Here is a 27,466-nt window from a genome sequence, read left to right on the forward strand (position 1 = left end):
CAGGTTTGTTGGCTCCCAGCTCCTTAACCTCCTTGCGAGATCAATAAATAAGGATTTCACCAAATCCAGTGGGGGCTGCAACAAGATTTTCATGGAATTTGATCTTGTGTGACCTTAATTTACCTTCACAAGTGGGATGGTTCTCCATATGGAACTGTCAGCTTTCTAGTAATGGTGTTTATTATTCAGGAATAAGGTAATTATATTCCACTTTTGTCTTCTAGAGTAGCTTTGTTTTTATTGTCATGACAAGTGTAATGTCAGTACAGCCGGACATGTCATTGTTGGTATTGCCAAATGAAAGAGGGTAGGAACTGAACATTTTCAGAGGAGGACTACTCTCCCTCTCGAGGCTGTTAATTCTCTAGGTACAGTAGTTCACACATCTACAGCAAATGACCAAAGTCACTGGAATCCATTCCTGTATTAAAGGAAAATGAAATAAATTGAAACTTGCCTGTGTTAACAATCAGGTCTCTGCATGTAAATGGCTGCATTAACTCTCTCGTGCCCACACGTTACTATCTCGTGGCCATGAGATAATAAAGCGGCGCCACGTAATTTTCTTTTTTATCCAAAGTAACCAGAGGGGCTCCGTATCTCTCTTTAATTCAAGGACAGTTTTATTTATCCAGACCAAAAATTCTAATCACAACTTGCCTTAATGGGCTCCACACGCTGTGCAGACCAGATAACAACAACAACAATAGTAATAATAACTTTAACATAATTATGACACAAGGTAAAGTTATTATGCATCCATTAAAAATAGCAAGAAATAAAAGCAATGGTTGCCAAAATACTGTTGATGAATAAACACGCATCTGCTGTTGTTCAACATGAACGGAGAAAGGAGAAATGCAACCTGCTGTGTTCTCTTGTGATGCTACTGTTACCCTGAGTGCTAAAGATAGCGCTTCCTTTAAATGCTAATCAGTGGGCCAACGCAATTAGCCAGCAGTCCAGTGTTAACACTCCATGTCAAATAAAGAGCAGGACTTTTCAGTGGAGAGCGGCTACACTTGAAAGTCTGGCAGATTACAGAACCACACATAAGAATAGCCTCAAACGGAATTTCCCGCTTGGCAGCCTTGATATTTTTTATGCAATTGCCTGGAAGCTTTTTCAGGGGAAGACTGAGCAGTGGAGGTTTTGATTGGTGAGTATCAGCAGAGACATTTGTGTGGAGCTCCAATGATTTGCTGTAGAGGTTTAGGGGGACATTAATGATCCAGATATACTGAGATTAGAATCGGGTGGTAACGCAGTTGGAATGTCAAAGATGTTCTCGCCATGGAGATGTCAAATGTCATGACCTCTGAGCTTTTAAGGGTTTTGACTCAATCATGTTCGTTTTCATGAATTTGACCAACTTTCACAGTTTCTCCTGCAGCTTATTTGAAAAAGTTACAGAAAATGAATCTGGAATATGTGATTGATGTCAGAGAGGGGTGAAGCAGCTGAGAGGATGAAGGTTTTCATCTGTGATGTAATCCTGGAGATGGACCCATCAGACTGACTGAGACTGACTGTATGTAGCAAAGAAGGTCGTGATCTGACTCCAAACTGAGGCATAGCATCAATATAGATCAAAGAGACGGGAAGAAAGAGTTAAAGGCAAGACAAAGAGAAGTACAGAGCGACCCTCTCTCTCTCTCTCTCTCTCTCTCTCTCTCACACACACACACACACACACACACACACACACACACACTGTACTGTCAATGCACCGAGCCTCAATAAGAGCATCAGATATTGACTGTTTGATTTTTTTCCCTCCCGTCATGAGTCCATTATGAAACTGTCAGCACAAAGCCGATCAAACAGCGAGGACGTGCTGGGCATCCATCCCAAATTTAGGCTTTCATTATGTGCAATTAATATAATAACCGTTTTGAGGATTCACTCTCGTGGAAGTCGCTCCACGTTCAGCGCTGCCCACGTTTGACTCCGCTGTGCGCTTTTTTTTCTTCCATGTGACTGTTTTAGCAATGCAATTATTAATGTGACAGCAGACTTTACACGTGTCAGCATAAATTATTGACATTTGCACAAGCTCAGCTATAAATAGTGTTGCAGGAGATGGTTCATGCCTTTCTCCTGTGACAGCCTTTTCCTTGCTCCCATTGGCCACTCCGAGTCCATCCATTAGATCAGCAAATGGCCGAACAGAGATAGAACTGTTTTACTCTTACAATTTTTATCATGGAGGCAGGCCCGTCTCCTCTGCACCTCAAACAGGCAGGATGTACATAAAACATTTCTCTACATAATTCAAGTCCAAAAAAATGAGGAAAGATTAGGTACGACCAGGAACATTTCATCAAATGTCAGTCTTGGTTTTAGCGGGGATAATCGCCCGACATTCTGTCAAACGTTGATTGATTCACATTTCAAAGACAATTACAGACGGTTTTCCTCCCAAATAAGTAAATTGTTCTGATAATTTCCCCCAATTATGGGACCAGCAGTGAGGATGGATCAAAGGCTACGCTGAGGAGCTGCAGGTTTTAATGGCTCACCATTGCTTACTGTCTCTGTGATTCCGAGAGCATGCCATTAGCACCACAGGCTGCTCCATGATCATTCCTACCATAATGAGGCTATAAATCAGAACCCAGGACTCAAGAGAGCACAGAAACCAGGAATTGAAAGCATTGATCAAGCCCATTCAAGGCTCGCAACACAATTGGTGACAAACCGTTGAGTAGGTGACACACCAATAAAAAGGCCGCTTCTTTTCTGTAGGTGAAATTGCTGGAATAAATTCTGCATTGCCGCATTAAATTTTAACAACACAGTCTTCTGCTGAGATAGCTGAGACCGGAATCTGAAAGGATGTGTCCACGCACTTCTTTCCCATTATGAAGAGAAAAAGGTTTGCGCGAAGGCATTCAAACCTCTCCACATCCAAGAACAGATCCCAATTATAGATTTGGGCTGAGTCAGTCTCAGTCTACTTTTCATCAGATCACACTGGAGTGTATTCATTCCCCCCCTCCTCAGCAAAACAAACAAAAACACACATTCACATTCTGTGTAAACTGCTGGTGGTTAGAAATGCTTTTGCTGGAGGGAGCCAGGAAGAGCTGCTGGAATCATATCAGCCAATTCTGGTTGGGAGCTCACTGACAAAAGGTTCAAGCCGACTACACACAGAATACACAAGTAGCCATCAGTGTGAAATCACCCTTTGGTTCAACATTTTCTGTTTTAAGGGTGGTGCAGTGTTCAGAAAAATGGGCTTTCCTCCTCGGGCCGTTCCATGTGAAGTTTGCATGTTCTACCGGTGTGTGAGGGGTTCTCTCCAGGTCCTCTAGCTTCCTCCCACAGTCCAGAAACACAAACACTACATTGATTTCAGGCTCTAAATTGCCACTTGCTGTGAGTGTGTAAATGGCGTTTGTCCAGTGGTGGACGGGTGGCGCGTCCAGGGTGGATACTGCCTCTGAACCAGAGACTGTTGGGATGGACTCCAGCGCTCTTCTATTGTTGTTAGGTAGAAGGTGACACTGAACACTCAAGTGGTGAAGAGGTCTCAAGTGGCTCTTTGTGGACTTCCTGCTCAGTGTTTTAGGGTAGTTTGATGATTCACTGGTGATATGAAGTTTGTAGAACCTTTGGGCATCCAGCTCCTAATAGTATCACTAATCAGGCTGATTCTTTTAGCTTTGCTGCATGTCTTAGCCCTTCAAATAACCCCCAGAGTAGGACTTTAAGAGTTTGTTTCATCTGAATATTTGCTTTTGTTCTTTGCACAGTAACCTATAAATTATTTATTAGTGTGCCCACATATTTTTCTGTTATGTCCCACCTATGCATCTCCACATGTCCCCAATGTTACACTGCAGTGTTATTGGTGCTCTGGGAGCTTATTTTATTTGAAATATAGTCTATGCTGTTAAATTTTCACTGGTAGAATGGTTGGAGAGGTTTTCATTGTTAGCGAACATCCCTCAACTGGACAATCAATTTTAAACAGAGTAAATTGGAACATTAAATCCTTTCAGTTTAATTGTAAGTCTATAAACTCGATACTATCCAGCACATTTTGTTAAAATAATTACCTTGTAAAAATGACATTTGGTGAGTAATAGTGCTGAATGGAGCTGATGAGCAGCAGCTTCACACATTGATGGAGAATAAGGATAATTCAAATGGTAACATAAATCAGGATTCCCTCCTGGAAATGTAACCTTCCACAGCCGTTCCAGATGCTGTATACAGTGGGTGTGGAAAAAATTCAGAAATATTTCACTATTTCTGATGGTCAAAATAAAGAAAATCAGAAGATGTTGGAGAGCACAAACCACCGAGCAACTCATTTCCCCACATACTGTGACTTACACCTGTATTATATTGTATATTGCATATATAGGCAGTAATAATACAAGGCTACATAACATAGTATGATCAAAGGAAGTTATGATTACATCACTGAAGCTTTGCTCTTTGGAAGATTAACGTCCCTCCAGAATCACCAACAGTTAATCTTCTGTTCCTTGAACAATTATCAACATTTCCTGAGAATTTCATTAAAATCCATTCATAAAATTTTAACTTATTTGGCTAACAGACAAAAAAATGTTGGCTCTCACATACGCTCGTTAGCAGAGGTAAAACTCTTTATTTCGCCTCATTACTCTCCACTCATGAGATGTACAAAAAGAATAATAGAAAATCTGGCAGATTCATAAAAAAATTAAAAAGTGAAACTTTTTAGAGGGTCCTGCATCATCAGAGTCCACCTGTGTGGAATTAAATGGACACACTTGTCTAAATACGGCCTTACAGCTCCAGGGTGTTTTTGAAAAAGACCCTCAGAAGAATCCTTCATTGGTCCAAAATTTGACCTCTGTTCCTCGTTTGCCTGGTTTTTGAGTTTGGGCTGAATAAAGACACCTCGACCTGCTTTACCCCTGTGTGCTGCTGCACCATTGTGTCCCCCACCTATGAGTTCCTGAGGAGCTGCAAGGTTTTCTGACAAATCCTGACTGCATACATGTGATGACTTCTTCAGAAGTTTGGATTCGATCTGGCGGCAAGTTAGAAGCATTTTGTTATGAAGGAAAAACATCCAAGCGAGCTAAATTTATCAGAAATGTAGACTAAGACTTCTGAGAGCATGTGGGAAAATATGTTATGATCTGACGAAACCAAGGTTCAGCTTTCTTGGCTGCAATTCAAAACAAATCATCCAGAGAACACCACTCACAGTGAAGCACGGAGGAGGCAGCATCAGGCTTTGGGGCTGCTTTTCTTCAGCTGAAATGAGTTTTTTCCTTTTTTACTCAAGGTGCCGCACAGCAGACAAGTTTGGCCCCAAACCTTCTGGTTTCCAATGAGAAATGTCACATTTTAGCAAGGACCCAAAGGATGCAGCCAAATGAAACAAAGCGTGGTTTCACCGGGAGAAGATTTGGAAAGGCCCAGACCGGAATCTGGCTGAACATCTAGGGTAGTCTGACACTGCACCACCACAGTGCAGTGTGCGTGCACAGGAGAAGCCCCCACAGTCTGACAGATTTGGAGCATTTCTGCAGAGAAGAGTGGGCAGATATCATCAAGTCAAGATGTGCTGTGCTGATAGACTCCTACCTAATGAGGCTGAGGCCTGGAATGGGCTGTATTTATTATTTAAAATTCCAGCTCGTTTTCAGATGAAGCATTCTTGTTCTAGACCAAATTAAAGGTGAAATGCTCCACCGTAGACTTCTTTTTAATGTTTTTAAACATTTAGATACTTTCCATGTGAGTGAACACTACTGGACCCTTCACGGAACCATTTTAGAAGCAAAGCAAATGTGAGAAGTCTGTATGAGGTCAGAGGGGAGAAGACGCTCCAGAAGGAAATTAAGGATCTACAGAGTTCAACACAGAGGTGGAAACTTGGGGTAATTGAACTAAAAGAACCTCTCACCGAGACGAGCGAAACCAGTGCTGTTGTGAGACCACAAACTAAAACCTCTGCTCACATTTCTGTGGGTTTATTAAAACCTTAAATCAAAAATGCTGACAATAAAAGACGCAAAGCTTTGCAACCAGCTCTCGCCTCTGACCAGTATCCTACCACCTCCACTTCAGCATCACAGTTTATCCCCAGCTGACCTCAGGCGCGATTTGAGCACCATTTTCTTTATTGATATCCATAGAAGGAGAGGATTTGGAGAACATCAAAACCTTCTAAAACATTTATGAACCGAGGTAATAAAGCCTGTTTCAGTCAGTCCTGGAGTGGGGAGTGAAATTGATCACGCCATAAAACAAACGATCATCTATGTTGGAGAACTTCCATCGGTACCATCAAAGGCAGGCCTCTTGCGCAACACCTCCCTGCTGCTATTGTCCCTACAGTAGAAGATGCTGATGCGTGCCGGCTGTAGAGCATTGTTTGCTGCTCCAGCCCCTCAACTCTAATTATAAAATGCCAAACTTCATTCTGGCTGCTTCTCTTTCCTGTATGTTGACAGCCAGTCCCTTCATGCTTCATGGCACCCCTTTCAAGCTGTTCCGTCCAAAGCCTAACCTAATATTGGCTGGAAAATAAGAAGAAGGTATTCAGATGTCTGACAAGTCAACTTCCAAATTTGCGGGACGCAAGTTATTACTGCAAAGTAACTTTAACCCTTTTGTGCAATAACGAGGAAGGAAAAAACACAGTGGTGTTTTGTGCAGTGTGGACGTACACACGGGTGCCATATTTAACATGGTCAGCTGATCAAAACATTTCTAGTTGCTTTGTGTTGTGTCGGTACTGCAAAATCTTCAGATTACGGCTGTGGTTCAGCAGGGAATATGTTGAAAATGATGGTAATAATTGGAATTTAAGAAGCCAGTGTTTACCTTCGAAGCTTATCTCAGTAGGGGTCAACCGCCCGCCTCGCTGCATCTGGAGTGATGTTGCCCCTTCTGTACGGGCCCTGCCTGGTGGGGGTGAGGAAACCATGTCAAAGTGTCAGCCGGTTTAATTCTATTAACCACAGGTTCAAGCTCCAAATTAAAATGCAAATTACCTCCATAATAAAAGCGAGCGAGCGCACAGGCAGAGATAAAGACCATCTCTTCCTTTTAGTGTCGCCGCTTATGAAGTACAAACCTCCTTTTAATGTTAAAGTTAATTTAATTCTAAGGAACAGCGTGTTTCAAAACACATAGTCTCGTTACTGGCTGAAACGAAATTGCACCATAATGGATACAGAGATGCTACACGAGATGTGGCTTGAAACGCCCCTCAGTCTCTTGCTTTCTCCCCTTTAATATGACACAGATGATATTGCATTCATTTGTGCATGTATATATTCTTAGTTTATCTTTTGAACATATGTGTAAAGACAAAAATCACAGAATAGTCTCAGTATGTAAACTTAGAGGTGACTAAATAAGCATGAATGCAGTGTCAAAAGTGAAGCAGCAGACAGAGGCACAAACATGTGCTCGAGCTTCTTTTTCAGTCTGGGTCATGTGATCACACAGCCTACAGAGGGCCAAACACAGCTGTGACCGTTTAGGTTGTGTTACATTATATAGCTCTGCTCTGGCACATCACGCTGATGGTGCTGGAAAATACATCTTTATTAGACTAAGTTGTTATGAAAACTCTAATGAGCACTTTCATACGAGGGTAGTTCCTCTGGAGGACCATGAGATGCTTTGTCCTTGCTGCAGATCTCCAGAGTCATCCATCTTTATTTGCCATCTTCATCTGAACCTTATTTTAAAACTCTCCAGAAACTAGAAATAGGGATGTCGATGCTCATATAATAATGGATGAGTCAAAACATGAATCTCCACTCAAGCAGCTGGACAGAGTTTGTTTATTCATGACTCTACTGTATTTTCATTAATATTTACTGTCTATTGTCCAAACGTGCGCAGTTTTATGCCTTCATTTTGGTTTTGTTGACATGGTTCCCTCCAGCGAGAGCCCGGTACCTTCTGGATGTGCTGCCACGAATATGAGGTGGATGTCAGCATCCAGGAGATAAGAGCCCGACGTCCTGCTGCTCTGTTATCTCCACCTGATGCTCTAAAGCGGCACAGCTGCAGGAGAAGAAGCCTTATCACCCCCAGAATTAAAGTGAAGGAGCAGGACGAGGATGAGTTTTGAAAAACAACTAGCAGGCCTCCTGGCTGCCCCCTTGACCCCCGCCCCTCCATCTCCCCACATTCAGATACCGTGACTAATATTCTAGATGGTCGACCTTGGCGTTCCTGTAAGCAGGGTAAAAAAGGAGGAGGGGGCAGCGTAATCCACGCTCCTGTTATCCAAGGACGATTAATACAGTGCCCTACGACACAGAGGGTGATTCTTTGACAGCTCAGTGAATACTAATTATGGCTTTTGCTTTACAAGAGAGGCAAACTGTACACCTCGATCATGGGTCGTCTGGGCTGAAAATAACCCGTGTAATTAAAAACAGCAAGCAGAAAATGATGAAAGAGACAGAGAGGGATTCCCGGACTGCGACGCAGCGCACTCGGTATATGAATCAAAGATAAAATCACCTTGCATGTCTTACAGACAAAATACAAGATGCTGCTCGCGGTGGTCTTGAAAGATTCAGTGTCGGAGCGCTGAAGCGAGTAGGACATTTAAAGTGAGGATATTTCTGTTTATAAATGAACATCTGGTGAATTCCTGCAGGCTATTTGTCACCTTTCTTGTGGATACATTACTTTCGCTGAGCAGTAAACAATGCATTATGAATAACCGTAGCATTCTGAAATGCTTTTGCATATACTGAGGCCGATTTGTAACACGCATTCTCACATGCTGGCTATAATGACCACAAACCGAACAGGAACAAAATGCTGCTGAAACACTATAAATCACCTCTACCACAATCGCTGTGTTGTGAAATGTCAAATGATTAACAGAAAATGTGGACTATATTAAAAGAGACTTCAGGGTGATGATTTTAAGGTCATTAACATTATCAAATCTAAGCTGGACCATATACATAATGGAAATCAATAGTGGAAAATGTGGAGCTCATGTGATGTGAATACACTCATATTAATCAAACAAGAAGAAAGTCAGAGCTGGTTCCAGACATCCCAAAAGTGTTATTGATGTAAAATACGACATATGAAATAGGAAGGCTGTTACATACTCTGCAGAAAGGTTCGGTCTACCTTCTTTCCATGGATTTGTTACCCATTTGCATGACATCTTTGGTACTTCCTCTCCTCCTCGGACTGTTGTTCTTTATACTGATTCATTGTGGTCCCCCCAGCAGGAAAGACAATATTTCTACTTTCCGGTGTTAGCCACGCCCACTCCACATTTCTGACCAATCACATGAATAGTCTTCAGTAACCAGCTCTGCCTGGTGGATGTTTGAGGAACTTCCGACCTAGGGCGAGAAGACATTTCTCACTTCTTGCGGAGTAGGTTGGAACCTTGAACAGACCATTGTGGCGTTTGCACTGGATAACTTGATCACTTCCCTGTAGCCATGGAAAACAGTAAGTCTCTTCTTCCCATTTAGTACCTGTGAATACGCTCATCTGCTGAAGACTGAAGTGTGCATGTGGTGGTCTATCTTCAACTGTACTGTGGTGGCTCACAAAGTCTCACTTTGTGTTTCTTTGTCAGGAGAGATTCATGCGGTTCAGCTATTTTCTCCACAGCTCTCTCTCTCACTCACACACACACACACACACACACACACACACACACACACACACACACACACACACACACACACACACACACACACACACACACACACACACAGACTCCTATGCCTGCTCAATAACATTAACATCACTGATCTGGAAACAAAGCCTATCTTGCATATGCAGGTCTGACTCAGGTTATCAGTGAAGGGGTCGGGGCACTTGAGTCCAGATACCAGACTGGCCAGCCCTGCTTTCATGTGAACTGTTTAGATAGATGAGACATGTCTGGATCAATGATGAAGATGGATTCTTCAGTCTGCAGAACTCAGTAAGAAAAGCGCAAAGTTCTTTGTGTGATTAAAATCACCTGTGTTTCAATGAGTGCAGGCAGGGTGAGAAGAAAATGCTCCTCCCAAGACACAAATTTGAATATTTAAGTAACATACTAAGAGGAAAAAAGTGTTCTCAACAACACAGTTGTTCACATATTTTTCCTGTAAATCCACAACTGAAGAGACCCTCACATCTGTTTACACAACACACTGTAGAAAAAGATGTTTATTACCCTATACTGCAGTGGACTAAACTGGTCCTCATGGCTGTGGAGTGTTAAGACTCTGACAGTGATACCATTATTGCTGGAATCACTCTTTTTATTGGGATGCGCAGACTTTTATCACTCAGGCTTCACAACTGATCCCCAAAAACAGGCTTTAGGGTATGAAACGTATCCTCTGCCCCTCAGGGGACCCGCACCTCTAAAGCAGGTATCATCGGCTCTGGGCCTCTCTGGGAAGTGCTCGGGTGTTATCAGTTAAATCCACTTTATTGTTGGGGTCATCACGGTGATGAGAGTCATGAGAGTGATCTGTTCCTGGGGTGTTTGTGCCGCAGGATTCCACCAGCTGTTTGGTTTTGGGGGCACATGGAGCTGCTTATTTACCAATGACGGTGTAGAAAAAGGAGGAATTTCCTTTATAAATTGTCATATTTCTAATTTCCTGAGAATGTTCGTCATAAAACAAACCCAAAAACATGTCGGCAATTGATCTTCAGACGTTAGCTTCAGCTCTGCATGACCTTCCGTCTGCATCATGAGGCGTTTCCTCCTGAGGTGTTACATACGCAAGTGTGCGCACTCTCAAGGCCCGACGAAATCTAATCGGCACAATTAATTATAAGAGCCGGGCGGCCGGCCGTGTTTCAGAACCTTTTTCAGTGCGTCTGCCTGGGGGGTGCCAGGAGGCTTGCTGACATTTACACAAAGCCCCTGAACCCATGGATTGTGTTCAGCTCCCGCCGCTCACAGTGCATTTAACCTGTTTGTGCTGGTTTCTGTGTTGGTAAGATGGGAGATTAAAAGGGAGGCGATGTTTCGGCGTAACCCTCAGAAACACGAAGAGGAACATTGTCCCACCTGCCGGAGGCTGTGTGAGTCACGGCCGACACTGGTTCCATGGCGAGCGTTCAGTCCCCACGGTATTAATCATGCATACATTCCCGTCAGGAGCATCCAGGGTCTTCAGAAGAACTCTGTATGTTGCTGTTGATAAACACTCCATTTTGCCAGAGGTGCAACATGTAGGAAATTCAGAATTATCATAGAAGCTTCGCATTTGTTCAGGCAGTACCAACACTTACAGAAGCCTGAAGCGTCTCTCTGAATACATGATTTTTATTTTTATTTACTTATTTATTCAGAGTAAAGAAAATGTTGTTATGTGATTAGTTTGAAGGCTATTTCAAAAACAAGAAGTCTGAATCCTTGTGATAAATGCGAGGGAGTATTTGAATACTTTTTGGAGCCCATCTCAGGTTTTGGGTGAGAGGTGAGGGACACCCTGGACACGTCACCAGCTTTACGCAGGTCAACATCCTGTATGGACACAACCAACCATTCACACCAGCATTTGCATCTGAGGCCAGTTTCAAGTCACCGTATCCCTGAATTGCAGGTCTGTAGATAATCCAGCCATGGGAGCATGAACCAGGAGTGGGAACCCCCACTGTCAGTATCATCCTGGAATATTCCGCAGCTGAAGAAGTTAAACTCATTCAGAATGTTTGCAGCTATTAGCTTGAGGAACATATGCAGCCGCCTTTATGTACAGTCGCCACATTGAATAATTATAGTGAATAGTTCTACTCATCTTTGATTTGTTCTTTAATATCAAAATTTTTATTTATATTCTTAAGTTTCAGTACGCATTTTAACATCATTTCCATTATAAATGTTATACTAGCCGATTCATTTAAAACTGGGTTTGAATAAACAAAGGCAGTGACCATAAATGTAGCCTGGGGTGACACTGGGAGCAGCACGGGTTTGCAACCAAAGTCACATCTTTAGTGTTTCTGGTAGTGCTAAACATACACAGCTGATGTGGATTTGTCAACCAGATTTGAATATGCAGATTTTTTTCTGTGCACGGATAACTGACAACTGCTGAAGCCTGAGGAGGTCCCGTCCTGCCATGCTGAGGACGGGAGTGAATGACGGTTTTTCCTCTCTTCAGCAGCACTTTATTTATTAATCACGTTGAGAGTATGAACCGTGAAATGAAAGCCATCTCGCTAAACTACTGCGGCCTTGGCTAAATAAATGGCCCTCTGCGGGACATAACTTTTTATGGGATTGGTTTTGGTAGCGATATTCCAAGAGTATGCAAAAATATCCCAAATATGCTGCTAATCAACGGCTGACACAAACCTCGGCGAGGGCTGAGAAAGCGGCGGCTTTCGGACCAATGTTAACAACCCCACACGGCCGGAAGAATATCATCAAAACACACCGGATTTGTCTTTTAAGCTCCCGACACAAACCGGCGACCAGTCCCATCAGGAGCAGCGGAAACGCATCAGGACTTCATAGAAGAAAGCAGCCAATAAATGGAATGACAATCGGGTCTCGCTTGGTTCCTCCTATTCTCCACAAATGACACTCAGTTCATAGGACTGCAGATCAAAAACATATAGACTCTAATGAGACGAGACACATCGACAGTGTATATGCCCTCTGGACTGAGCGTTACAATTAAAATGTGTGCGTATTCATGATCAACGCTGACATCTGTAATTATCATAATATAATCCATCAAAGAAAACGCTTTAAAAATCGTTTCATCATCCACTTCAAAGAAAGCATCGCGGCCTCATCTGATATGTGTTGAATTTAATCTGAACTAAGAGGCTTTGTTGAACTCGCTGATAATGACGCCGCCGTTCCTTTAAAGTTTCATTTTATCACAGTCGTGGGTCAAAAATGTTTGGTCAATTTCGATAATGACGATCAACACACATTCGTCCTTTGAGAGGGAACAGAATTTTTTTATTTCCCATATTAAAAACACACTATGTCAAAGTGTCATCAAACACACTATGTTTTCAATGCCAGGCCCTGTGTTCATGCTATGGAGAGAATAATGTTTGCATTGGAAAATAATCAATCTCTTCCAGAGCTAAAGCAGGAAGTGGCTGTGAGCTGCAGCCTCCTCACACTTACATAATACACAGGTTATTGTGACGTTTGTTCTTGCAAAGCTGTCACGTTGTTCCTATAAACCGTTGTGTAGTTTTGATCTCAAACATGTTTTACGCCTGTAATCAGCCCCCAAACAGCCTGTAATCAGCCGTCTCTTTACTCACATCTCAGCAAAAAAAACAAGAATTTGAGTAAATCAAAGACTAATTTATTCTAAATGAATCATGTAAAGCAAAATAAATGTAAACACTCATGCCGACTGCTAATGTGTCGATGTTAAACTTCCTTGTAGTTTAGGATTATTGCCGTACACACTGCTCTCTGTCCTTTTCTCTGTTTTTGTCTTCATGCATTTGCAGCAGATCTGCAGAATTTGCATAAACCCAACTCTAACCTCAAGATTAAAACCCAATCTTGACCCTCAAACACTCCTTTGAAGTAGTGAGGACCAGCCAAAATGTCCTCACTTTACTAGTAGAATGCAATGCAAATTGTTCCTCCCATTTTTGTTTTGATTAATTAATAGCGTGTTGGTTGATGTGAACTCATTGTTTGTGATCATTAAGCAAGCTGATGAACCTGTTGTCATGACAACAGTGTTGAAAATGAAACTGTGACATTCTGCATGCTGAAGTACATGTTGTACTGACTCTAAAAAGGGCAGATGTTCCCAACTTTGAGTCTGTTTGAACTTAATTAAACCTGGATTCATTATACTGTGTCTCAGTTGTGCTTTCATAAAGGGAAAAAAAAGCTTCAGCTCATTAAAATACTTCATCTACTTTTAAATCTAAATTGACAAACCAATAAAAATGAACATTAAAACAAGGTTTTGAGTGAATTTAAAGAATCTCACCTAGCCAAGGTTTTTTTTTTTTATGTAGTCAGATGTTAATGATCTTCGTAAAACTGTGTCACCAGATGCAGGAGTACATGAGAAAGGAAATAAATCTTAAAATTCTAAAATTAGAATTCGCTGTCAGTTTGGATGCTTTATAGATGCGCCGCAAATATGATGTGCAGTGCAGTTCCTTTGTTGTTGTGTTTACAGCGGTGATGGAGCCAGGAGACCCTTCCTGAAGAGTGAAGTTTGTGCCCGCTCAGACTCCTGACACCGAGCGGCTTCGCGCGGAGCCTTCCGTGAAGCCGAGGCGCTGATGAAAGGAACAGCAGGGGACGCAAAAGCCGCGCCCCATCTCCATGGTGCAACATATTAAACTCCCATTTACTGAAAAAAGACATTCGGGCCTGCTGTTAGTCACACCGGTGCTACAAGGAGGGTTGGCAGGATGAGAAATGGCCCCACTCTCGCCTAATCACCGTTCCACCAATCTCATCTCTAATTTCAGCTTCCAGGGTGTTTTAAAGAGTCCGATTAGTGGAACACAAATATGCTAACCTGATGGCAGGTGACGGCTTTACTTGCTGCTGACAAATCTGCCTCATTGTGCAAAGCATTATCAAAACACACACACACAAGCACACACACACACACACACACACACGCACATAAATTCTGAGTAATTAAGACATGTTTTGTTCATCTGGAGTGAAACAGGAACGCGTCTAGGGAAATGACACGTAAGTATAACTATATGGGTATAAAAATACATGGTAAGAATGTGACACCCCTATGATGAAAGCAAAGATGGATTTAAATATAGAACCTGTGCTTTAGCTCATGTGTGCAGGTGACTTATTATGAAAGCGCAGTCTTTGTGACAATAGACACGATCAACAACAGTTTAACCTATCGACACATTATAAAACCAACGTCCACATTATGCAGCAGAGGCCTGTTATTACACTGAGTATTACAGTACAGGGTTGTTTACGTTGACCTAACAGTGCTCCAGCAAGTTCATTTGTGTATCTATTTACACAGAATTGATTCTGCTCATCATGTTGAGCATTAGACTGAAAAGCTAATGATGACCTGTAACAGAATAAATGATCACAGCTCTGTTTGAAGTATCACTAGTTATGGGGCCTAATTTGGATGTTGTTATTGATGGTTTTATCGTGTTGTCACTGGAGACGGGCAAATCTGCTCTGCCTGTAAAACATCTAAAACAAACCTATAAGAAAACAAATCACTTTAACCTTTGATTCCAAATGTGTTTTTGCTCGCGGTGGTTACACAACTCTGACTGACGTCACAACTATGAACGCATTTACCTTCTAGAATAGTTGGACCTTTCCCACATTAAGCGACATCTTTAATGGCCCTCTGTTGAACGGTTGTAAAGCTGTCAAAGCTGTATTTTCACACCTTTAATTAAGTTGTGTATAACAACGTTATTTTTACAACAGCATCTACTTTCTGCCATATGGTGTTTTGTTTTTTTTATTGTGACCTGCTGCCGGGACAGACGGGCTGGCAGGTTTACTTTCAAAGTTCATAAAGTAAGGAAGTAGATAAGTATGTACCAGGAGCATGTTAACCTAGTATTATAACTTTTCAGGAGTCTGGAATTATGTTTGGATTGCTAATGAAAGAGAACAATAATGAAACAAACAAAAAAAAAAACCCGTCAAATTAATGCACCAGAATATATTAAAACGAAGCATTTCTCGTTTGTTTGGTCGGCTCCTGTGGAGCAGAAAACTCAGAAAACACCAAAGTTTCAGCCGTTCATCTTATCTCTGCACATGCAGGCTCAACTTTAGTCTCCGAACAAAACAACAACCGCAACAAGAAAGTAACAACAGCCGTTTAATAATTTATTTATTCGACTGAACACACTTCCTGCTGCACCACCAGCAAGTTTGATGGAACCCTTTGCAGAAACAAATGTTCCCGCTAGATTAACAGGCACAATAGGCCAGTTCAACAATGGCAGCCCCCCCACCCCCCATGCCAAATGCCGACTTGAAGGAGAATTAGAGACAAAAACAGATGTAGAAGGGAAAAACTGGCATAAGAGAGAAATGATAGAAACAACAAAAGAGACTCAGTCAAACTTGTTCACAAATCAAACGGATTTATTAGAAAAGGGACACAGTCAGTGTGGAGGATAGGAACTCCACCGGGGGAGGCTTCCTCATCGATATTGATACAATGTTCAAGTCCAGGGTTAGCAACCAAAGCTGGGGAGTTCTGTCTCACAGTCACAGCTCTCTGTGTTATTACCCCCCCAGGGTGGGAATCATGAGGTGTTTAATTTCAATTTAAAGTGTTGCAGGACGCAGGACTTCCTGCAGCCTGGTACCCGGGGGCCCTTTTAGATGCCTTGATTTCCCTAAGGGGGGGTTGATATTCTCCCTCTTGGGTGTGTATCTACTGTGAGACAGATAACGAGGTTATTTCACTATGCAGTTTACAAATATTTTGGGATTCTCCTGCTAATTCTACGTTCCGTAAATTTGAGAGTGTTGTGTTGGATTCAGGTGGATTTGGCCTTGTTTACTCTGCTGTTCACAGCCAAAGAGAACAGAACCACTGAAGACTGTTGCACAGGACAGATCTATATCCATGAATAAAACCTACAGAGGCATCAATAAACTGCGCTGCCGTACAGACAGCGAGGCCCCGTTGGACCCCGTGTGGACCACGGGAACTCACGGGGGAGGTGTTGGCTGTGATTGCACCGATTGGCACGTAAAAGCTCGGATATTGATTTGCTTCCGCCTCACTCTGCTTTCATATTGAGAGCACAAACTTAAATGAGCCTGTTTATTATGTGATTGGCTTTCAGGGCTGATTAGATTAGAGGAGCAGATAATGAGTTGGCACCTGTTAAAAATTAACTAACTACTGAGGTTAAATGAGTAAACAGATTTCATTAGTTTGTGGATTACACGCATGTGCATCTCATAATATAGTTTAGAGTTTTTATTTTTATTTTAGACTTTATTAAGACTGAGGGTGGAGAATTAATGCACCTAGTCACATATTTAATCACACAGATTTCAGTTGTGTCATCTGGTTTTAACAAAGAAGTTGCAGATAGAATCCATGTAAGAAATAATAATCAAAACAAAACAAAACAAAACAAAACAGGTTTTAAAGTCTGTTGGCTTTTCCATGGAGCTCCGGAAAAATCCCACAGCCAATTACTGCAGATGTCCAAAAAGTTATCACCTGAGAGTAAAGTCTTTATTGGAATGCAGGTTCATTTTTCTTACAAAACAATCTGCAGCAACAAGAGGCAACAAAGTCTATTATTTACTAGCTTTGTGGCACTAACAACCAGGTAATAACAGAGGCCATTCAGCAGTAAATATGAACACATTATTTCAGCATTACGCCACTTTATACTGCAAATGCATGCGCATGAGGGCATTCAACCTGTTCCTGTTGCCTGTAAGATTGAATAATTTGGCATATTTTCTTGTGATAGATGCTAAAACTCACATCATACAGTCAAGCAAGTGAAAACAAGCCTCATGCAAGGCTCCGATTTAGCCAGCGAAATAGATGCTGTGTATGTTACGTAATAAACATTATGCTGAAGCTGGTTTTTCCTCATCTGCTCTGCAACACAGAACCCTCTAAATAAAGCTGACACTGAATGTGACCCTGTAAAAAAACGCAGCTGTGAGTCCAGTTTATCCCTGAAAGTCACTAACGGCAGAGGACACAATATGTTGGGCCAAAAGCGATGGCATAAAGAGTGCAGGGGAAAACACACACTCGCGCCCGTAATAGTTAGTTGGGCTGTCAGAATCTGGAGAAATAAACCCAGATCATTATGCAAAAGGCGTCACGATCAACAACTCAAAGATTTGCACAAGGAGGGAGCGCTCGCGCTCTCGCATTCAGAAGAACTCAGCACCCACTGAGCTCCCCTGAGATCCACCTTCCTCCAGGGCTGTTTTTCTCTTTTTCTGCTGCCTTCACATCAAAAGTGGGAGAAGTGAAATAAGGCGAGCCAGCCCACCAGTGATGGGTATGGGTTTTAATTATCTCATTCATTAAGCATGCAAGCAGCGCTAACCTTTATCCATGGATGTGAGAGAAAAGTGGAGCTTCCAGGGCTGCAGGTCTTTGTCCCCGCAAGCCCGGGAGCCAAAATGGCCAAGCTGTGCAGGGGTGAGCGTTTGTGTCTCACTAGGAGCATCCTTAATCCCTCAGTAGCATAGTAATAATGCTCAGCAATTCAACTCTGCTGAAGCTGTTGCGATCGCCTTTTATTTCCTTGTTTTGAGTAAGTATAAGACATCTACCACTATTAGATCCTATTGAATAGGTTTAGACCTCCTCTGGTGTGAGAGGGCCTCCGCGCTGGAACCAGAGGAGGCAACGTGGATGACAGAACCCGAGCAGGAAGTAGTCACGAGACAGAAATAATGAGCTATAATCACAGCTGTGTTGGAAGAGCACAGGTCTGACCGGCCCTTTTTAATTCTTTAGCTTTTTTATATGCACAACCTCCTAACTGAATAAAAGCACCAGGTTTGTTTACTGTGTAATCATATTGTACATCCCATAACCGTGATCACCTGCCGTCTGCTGCAGCTGAATCTGTGATGTGGTTTTTGCAGCGGGGATCTGGCGGACAAAACCCATCTGCTGTCTGACTGTGAATCCCAATTTGGCGCATAAACATGGTGGATTTTATTCACAAGGTAAAAATAAATGTGAATTCACCAATGAGATGGATGTTCCGATGGCCAGGTTCTACTTCCAGCAGCACAATTTACCTTCATGAAGTCAGTCTCAGCTTCTGTGATAAATCGGGCTCACTTCTAATGAATTACAAAATCCCCATCATGCTTGCATGTACATTTAGCATGCCTTTATTCATAGCATATTACACTCACATGAATAATAACCAGCAGGGGTAGTTGTATGTGGGGTTGCTGCTGAAAACAGAGAGATTTTCATTTTCTCCCACCTGATTCTTGATACTGGTAATCATGTGCTGAGCGATGACGAGAGGTGAATGAGAGGAAGATGTATTTAAGGGACGAGCTTCCACCGCAGTGATCACAGTCAGTAATCACTTGTTGCCTGTAATCTGGGTCCAACCTTGCGCTCTTCAAACTGATTTGCACGTCAGCCTGAAGGTCATCCCAGGAGTCGCTGGCCAAGCCACTCTGTGGTTTCATTCTTTCAATCCATCCAGTCTAATAGGAGACAGTCTTATATCATAAATGGCCGTGTCAGATCTGAAATTGCAAATGGCGCACGGAGCAATATCTCCACTGAAGCGACCCTAATCACACTAATGCATTCTTTTATGCAAAGGCCGAGACAGGAGGTCTGCCTGAAAATGTCAGCATGGTGTGCACACGTGGTCAGCTGGACTATCTGCTGCTCAGCTGTGTTTCCACCGCATGGAGACATAAATCCTTACGAAAAATGACCGTAGTGTTATAAATATGTTGTGAGTGTTATTTTTTTTTTATGTAAAACTATTTAAAATGTGGCCCCAAAACCTGCTGAACCAGCTTATTCTGTTGTTTTTACTGACACTTCCTGGGGACAGAGAGGAGCCTCAGACACCAAACAAATCTTTTACTTCCTTCAAATTGCCCTGATTGTTTTCATATTTTACCACTCTTTTGAGCAGTAAATAAATGAATACAGATCCTCCCTTCTTCTACCCAGTGGCGTCTTAGTACAGATGTGCATGTGTGGCCTGCTAGGGCTGATTTTGTGCGGTTTTGGATGTTCAGACGGTTTTATCTGCATCCTGTTTCCTAAGCAACAGTGGCAGGATAAAGTCGATTTTAGCAGCACGGCAAATGTAAACCCCAAATTCTCTCTTTCTCTGTCACTTCCAGATGATAATCTATACAAGCATGTAAAAAGAGGATGATCTGCACACAGGGTTGACTTTCACTTACGAATCAAAGAATTTTCTGAATTTTCATTGACTGGGCCAATTTTCCACCGTGGGTTTGATAAATCCCATCGGTCATGTTCTTCTTCTGTTCTTTGGTGGTCACCACTTCAGCTGTCCATAGTTACCATCAGCTCTGGTGTTAAATGAGTGAGCTGTTCGATTGCTGGGAATAGAAACAGATTTGCTGCTTCGCCCGACACAGATCCGAGCGGTAAAGACTTCTGCCAGAGTGGCCTGGATCACACGGATGACACATTTCATCTCAGGAAGGAGAAGGAGAAATAATGTGAAACTTTAATGACCCTAAGAGGAATACTGTGTTCAGAAAATGTGACGTGAAAGTGATGCAGAAGATGGAAATGTCCTCAGCAATGGAGTTTAAAAATAACACATGAAAGCAGGCAGCATGCTTGGTTTCATTTCATTTGCTTTTACTTCTTTATCTCTCTTTCTCCAGCTAAATGTGCACAAACTCAGGCGTTGTTGTTGTAACTATTCGGAACACTACCAAAATATGGAAGTGTTATCAGAAAAAGCAACATCTGCCGGGGGGAGTGGGGGTGGGGGAACTCCGTGATTCTAAACAGCATCTGGGTCTCCTCCACGAGCGTCTGCAAAAAAATGCTCCTGTGTGTCGGCAGCTCGGCGGCTGAAACCTTTGTGCTGTTTCTGCGGCACCGAGATGGAAAGACGGGTTAAACTTCTGCTGTTACATATTTAGTGTCTCATTAATGCTCCTTCCTGGTTCTGTTTATTGTGAAATGAACTCCAACCAAGCACCCATAGGAGCCACCTTTATGTAATGCATCCTAAGGGTTAATTATTACATGGGGCAAATTAGGAACATTGCTCCTATCTAAGATTTGCTGTTTATGTTAATACAGGTCACAATCTTTATGTACGAGCCACCACAAACAATCGAACGCTCTGTACACTGCGAGGCGTCGGTGACTGTTGGTGGCCTTACAGATGCCCTTATTTAATTTAGCACCGATCCGAGCTAACGCTACACTCCATCACCACTGCTGCCACTGACACACATTACATGAGAACATGCAAATGTGCCTGAAAACTGATAACATTTCCATTAAAATTCACATAACTGAGCGCTGTGATTCATATCTGAAACAAAGAGCGCATCACTGCCTGGGCGTGCAGGCTGTTGGTCCGGCCGCAGCCTTGTCGCGGGCTCGCCAGCGTCAGACGTGAGATTCTGCAGGCGAGAACTGTTCAGCAGGGCAACAAAGAAAAAAGTGGCTTTATTTCAACTTGCTGGACTAAACTCTTCCGTAGAGGGGATTGCATTAGCTTGATTGTGGTTTTATCAGTCAAATAAATGTGCAGGAAAAGCTGACATAACATAATGTTGCAAATCCAATTTGGTATTGATTGACAGTGGCAGAGATTCACCAAGCCCATGTAATGGCTTCCTGCACTATTAGAGCGTATTGCGCGCTTATTTGCATTGGAAAGAGGCGGCATTTGCTGGGAATAATTAGTTAAGCTTCTCTGGCTTTGGAAATTTAATTGCAGGTACAGTAGAAGCAACTAACAATGGAACAAGTGAAGCATTACAGCCTGTGAGGGACTAACAAACAGCAGGAGCCTCCCTCATGGCAGCCACTGCTGGAACACTCCTCACGTGGACAAAGAGATGCACAGGCTTTAAAATAGAAAAGATACATGCATCTTTCCCTGACCTCCTCAGTCCTTGATCCATTAATGACATGCAATATTCATAAACGCAGCGACTGAATGTTTGGCTGTAGGGAAGTGGAGAGCATTGCATTGGAGGGGTGGGGGATAACACCAGACTGCAGTTCCTGAACGCACCTCATCTATCATCTGGGTTCCTGTATCGTGCCTATGAAATTCCTGAACTCAGCGCACTCCTGTGTGTTTGCAGGTGGTGGGCTAATGTTGGATCTTCATAAACAAGGCTGCATAAAGACAAATATTGTCCTCTCTGCTCTAATATGCCCCTGGTCATCATTATTTGTATTTGCATACATGCACAAATTTCCGCCTGTGCTTGCTGCTGAGCTGGCTTTATATAACGCACAGAATATCTGCCACGTGTCGTATTCATCAGATTGATCATCTTCTTATCGCATTAGCGAGTTTGCCTTAAAATCTTTAGCAGAAGGGAAACCAATCACAGGATCAGCGGCAAGACATGTGACAAGGTAGACAGTGGTAATTATTTAAAAGGATCACTGAGTGTTAATGGTGTTTTCTCTCACCTTTCCCCATTATCTGTAGCAAACAGTTTGTTTTCCTCTCAATTAGGCATGCAGGCGGCGAGCAACACCCATCTCCTCTTACTGCAATATGGCAACAGAGGCCATGGGGGAAGGGGGAAACAACTGGCTGCTGCTGCCGCTGCTGCTGCTGGTAATGGTGGTGAGGGGCTGGTTTTTTCAGTTTTCTGCACCCCAACGCGTCTGTGCCTTTCAACTTTTGTCATGCAACACCGTCTTCTGTGTGTGTGTGTGTGTGGTCACAGTATTACAGAATCTGAAACCCAGCCAGAAATACACATGTGGGATTTAACATCTTGAAGTCATAGCTAATCACAGCGCACTGTATATGTAGCCGAGGATGGAAAGTGGCCAGACATGAACAGCATCAAACAGGTTTTTAATAACCAGCACTTCAGTTACAGACTCCAGGATGCTTTTGAATCCAGCTGTTGGAAGTACAAAGCATTGCTTTAGATTCTGTCGATCCAATAAACTCGAGAGCTGCAAACAAATGTGGACAAATCGTCTGATCAGACTGCCAATAAGGCATATTTTACACAGCACACATTTCAAAGGGAACTCTAATCCAACAATAAAATTGCATCATTCTCCCGTGCGTTGACCAAGATGGGATGAAAGCCACAAGATTTATTTGCAGGACCGCAGCTGCATCTGAAGTAAATGGTGGCCTGTCGATAAAACTCGGGATTCTTCCAAATAAATATGCTTGTGGTTAGAATTAAGTCTGAATTCTCCTGAAAACATGTATCATGGATGATGCTTCAAACTGACAGAACCGCCTCACTGGTACAGCAGCCTTTCCTTTCAGTTTACAGGCAGCCAGGACGGAGAGCAACATCATCATCATCATCAAATCTAGTCATGAAGTAAACACATTTAAACTCAGATGTTTACTTCCAATGTTTGAGCTATTAATGAGCCGTATCTTCTCATGCAGCTGCACATCAAGATGAAACAAATGTATGATTTTCACCTCGTGACGCGTTTGCAAGTGACTCAAACCTAATCCCCAGTTACAGTCACTGGAATCGCACCTTTTGAGCGTAACCTGACTCACAGTGTCTTCAAATGCAGCTTCTTTTGCTCTTAAAGGGCAGCGGTGCAGTATTAAAGGCATCTGTATCGGCTGACAGATAGCAGATACCACAGCGACAGGATTCAGCACCAGCTGGAGGAAATTACTTCTAATGTCAGATCTTCTCCGTGGTCGCCACGGTGTGGGATGGAAGTGGGGTTTCCTCAGTGGTCTGATGGTTGTTGCGAGTCCACGCTGACGCTCCTCCATTATTAAAGAGGCAGTTTTGCAAGGTGACACGTGCCACCTACCGACGGTGCACACGGGGGGATTTCATGTCCGTGTGAACATGTAGGTTTGTTGTGGAGTTCCAAGAGGCTCGAACGCCGCGTGGTCGTCATGCCGCACTGAGCCGACTGCAGCCGGAGTGTTTGTGGGCAGTCAAGAGCTCGTGACATCCTCCTGATTCTGCAGCATACAAGGAGTAGAAATGGGGCTAATCTGACAGGAACTTCAACCGCGTCACATCACTCATTCCTTCGACGTCTCGAGCGTTCCCTTTGCTCGATATGGTTTCATGCCACAGGAGATTCCTTCACGCTTTGTCAGACAAATGTCTTTCCATCCGTGGGCTCCTCACCACAATGGCAGCTCTATTTCCGTGGGCCGGTTCCTTCCCAGGGACTCTTCGTGGAAAGAGGCAGAGACAGAATAAAGAGGATGTCCTCGAAAGTAGGGTCTCTTATCAACCGCCGACATCTGGCCAAGACTGATGGGCTCTTAGAACGGCTCTTCAAACACTGGGTTCGGGCTGCATAATGGTTGTTTAACTGCATCATTCCCACAATACTAATTCACTCCCTCTCATTATCTTCCACTAGAGAAGCCCATTTCTGGGACTGCTGAATTCTCTTCCTCAATGGTGAATTGGTGCGAGGCTGCAGACGCCACATGCTGCAGCGGGACCAGTGGGCATAGAAAGGTTAGCACAGCAAATTAAACAGCATTCTGGGACAATTCAAGCAATAGGGGATTTTTTCTGGATCTCCACCGCGTCTTTGACACCTACTGCACTCCCTCTGTATATGTGTGTGTGTGTGTGTGTGTGTGTGTGTGTGTGTGTGTGTGTGTGTGTGTGTGTGTTTGTGTTCTTGTTGAAAAAGAATCTGGCTAAATTAAAATCATGATTGTATATTTGAAACTTACAGCCCCGCTGCATCACAACCCATTAAACTAAAGCTCCACGGTAATCTGCTCTAAACGTAAGAATTAATCACAACACCTGGTTCTCGAGCTGCTGCTTGTGATCCGGCTACGGGAGGAGCGAGCCGAGCAGATGTGTGGCGCTGAACCCGCTTTGTCCTCCTCTCCCCACAACATGAGCAGGACGGACTCATCAATTAGCATCGCAGATGACGCATGTCGCTCGATGAGGCGTGTTTTGTTTGATCTCATTTTCAAGCACTTTTTTGAGCCAACACAGTTTGCATAATGTTCTTTGTAACTCCTACAACCCAGACCGAGTAAATGTGATTCAATCTCTTAGTAGTAGAATTAAAAATATGAACAATAGGATTTTCTAAACGCAGCACTTTGGCCTTGATGCAAAACAATTACCACAAAGCAGAATACTGAAGTTCTTCATTACAGTCAGAGGACCTGGTTTCTGATACCTGGGGTCTGGAGGTCAAATTTTCAGCCCCCATCACAGCTTCTGTTCTCTCGGGGATTTTGCTCTTCCCGCATGCTCAGTGAGTCGCCGGCTGTTCTGTCTGTCTGTTCTGATGCCCAGGAGTTCCACCAGGAACATGTTGCACTCCGTACAGCTGGAGCGACCACCGCAGCTGTGACTGATACGGGGAGTCTTTTCTACAGCTTTAACAGAGACACTGGAATTATGGGTTAAAGATGGAGGGAGCTGAGGTGAACAGGGATTTGCACCATCCACCAAACATGGTGGTACTAGCAGTAGTAGTAAATGAAGCAGTAACAGAGTGTATGCCAAAAGAGTCAGTTGATAACCACGACATAAAGACACAAGAAAAAAAAGAGAAGAGTGCAACAAAAACTTACATTATTATTGGTGTTTGTCTTTATAAGTAGAAAAGAGCGTCTGAGACCCTCATTAAAATTAAAATTAAAATTTTATTTCATTAAAATTGAATGAAAACTTATTTATAGTAGACAATGGATGTGTTTTTCCTCCATAGATCATCTAGTGTGCCAAATTGGCACCTTTAGGGTTAATCTTTTTAAAAAGGTGGCCAATGAAATAAAAAAGGTTTTTCAATTATATTTCGGGAAGGCTTCTGATCCCGGCGCTTATTTAAGGGGGCACACTAGGTAATTTATCTGTTTTTAAGACCATATCTACATCTTCATTAACTGAATATGTAGTATTTAGCACTATGAGCTCAGGAGTGAATCAAACAAATTGTCCCTGTAGATTTCCAGAGAAAGCAGAAAAAAATGAGCTGCAGGTTTTTTTCATGTTATTGGTTCCAACACATTTGCTTTCATATCCTCTAAGAGGGGAAGATTGATGAAGATCTCAGAGGAGATGCCATGGAGAAAATGAATAATGCTCAGTGGTGAGGGCCTCTGCTGCTCCAGGCAGCAGCCTGTGAATCACAGCAATCACCAGATAAAAGGCAACATCGTATTCATTTATTTCTCCCTCTTTTCACTTTGTCTGTGGGAGTAACACTCCTGCGTGTGTTTTCAGCTCTGAAGATCTCTTTTCTTGGACTGTGAGGTTTTCATTCTTGTAAAAGTAATAATAATAATAATATAATTCCTGCAGTTTCCTGGAGGGTAATCCAGCATGACCAAAGCATCGTAATTATCCTCTTAAGACCACTATCATTGCAATCTATTTATCAATGACTTTAAAGCCAGAGCTGAGCTGCAGAGGACCCCCCTCTTAGCCGTGTTTTTTGTTTAAAATCATGCAGGCACGCAGGTCACTGTCTCAACTTAACCATGACTCCGGCCCTGGAGGTCACCGCTGTGACACGGTGCGGCTCAGGCGTCGTGTGATGTCAAGGTGATGTCATCCCCCAGAGAGGATGACATCAGCACCGCGTCTCCAAATGGTTGGAACTGAGAGGCACTTCTGGCCCTGTGCAGAAAGAAATCTGGCCCTCCTGATGAGCGGGTCACAGCACAGCATCGCTTGAGTGACAAGGACAATTAAAAGCCCATCATCAAGCACATGATCCTCAGTCACAGCTGGGAAATGTGTGTGACTCATTCTCTTTTCCTGTCCTGGTAACACACATACTGAATCCCTGTATTCATCTACTACTGCAGCGTCGGCCATTAATTCTTAATCAGCTGCATCACTGTTGCAGAGCCTTATTCATACATTTATTCAGACCCATGTTTATATATGGCCGGCCAATCAGAAGAAATCCCCATCTCTTCATGCAGGAGAGTAAAAAGAGGCCACGTGCATACATATGAATATTACATGTTGTATGATTTATATTCCTTGGTTACGACCTGCTGTCATCGCTTCTTTTATTTAAAATTAGCACCACACGTGATCCTGATTTTAAAACGAGTCCTATCCACCTGCTTGATAGCTCTGCGAAGTATCAGACATTTCAATGTAAAAAATAACTATGGTTTCAAAGATCCAAGGTGATAAATGGTCAATAACCCCTAGATTATTCTCCCCTCTCTCCGGCAGAATTGCGGGAATGAAAGATGTTCCATTAGAGACACTAAAACTTCGAGTAAATAAAAACTAGAGGTGAGTTTCAATCAGGTGATTAAAAGAAACAACTTTTCTTCCTGTCAGTGGTCGAGTGAGCGGGTTCAGCACCACAGACAGCTCCATCAGCCGCTTCCCTCGTCCTCGGTGTGCGTGGAGCGCGTGTGTGCCATAATAATTATTGCTCTATTATCGATTATTACCTCTTTTGAGCCTGTAACTCATCCGTGCATCGGTAGGATATGTTTGCAAGGGGCGCTGGATAACAGCGCGGAACATGCCGGAGACTTTCCCGACAGAATAAAGGCTGTAACGCAGGCAGAGGACGGTGGGAACGGTCGCAGTTGAGTCCGGGCTCTCCGTGTGGCGCAGCAGCGTCTCCATCGGCTCCTGGGCAGATGCAGCAGCCGGACGCAGCCGGGCTCGTCGTCCATCTGAGACTGCGGTGTTTTCTGACTCGGCCGAAGGGATCCGAGCCCTGACGAGCGCGGCTGTAGTTTCCAAGTCGCTGTAACCTAGCGGGCGTTTAATTTCGCGTCAGATCAAGTTTGACCAACGCTGACCCGCCGC

The 27,466-nt window shown here is 43.1% G+C and overlaps 1 protein-coding gene and 1 long non-coding RNA gene across 2 annotated transcripts in view; one reads left to right on the top strand and one right to left on the bottom strand.

The window, feature by feature from the left end:
• The window catches only part of si:dkey-27i16.2 (regulator of cell cycle RGCC-like), a 185,406-nt gene extending 161,108 nt beyond the window's left edge, over positions 1 to 24,298 (top strand). Inside the window, exon 6 of the transcript XR_008952017.1 lies at positions 24,280 to 24,298. The gene's annotated coding sequence lies outside the window, so the exon portion shown is untranslated. The remainder of the gene's footprint in view (positions 1 to 24,279) is intronic.
• LOC130531117 (uncharacterized) lies at positions 22,523 to 27,229 on the bottom strand. The gene is made up of 2 exons (XR_008952018.1): positions 27,100 to 27,229; positions 22,523 to 23,864 (listed from the first exon to the last, which is right to left on the bottom strand). It is a non-coding gene; the product is annotated as an uncharacterized LOC130531117 (long non-coding RNA).
• Positions 27,230 to 27,466: the final 237 nt, after the last annotated feature.

The sequence above is a fragment of the Takifugu flavidus genome, chromosome 9, assembly GCF_003711565.1.
Source record: "Takifugu flavidus isolate HTHZ2018 chromosome 9, ASM371156v2, whole genome shotgun sequence".
Classification (NCBI taxonomy): domain Eukaryota; kingdom Metazoa; phylum Chordata; class Actinopteri; order Tetraodontiformes; family Tetraodontidae; genus Takifugu; species Takifugu flavidus.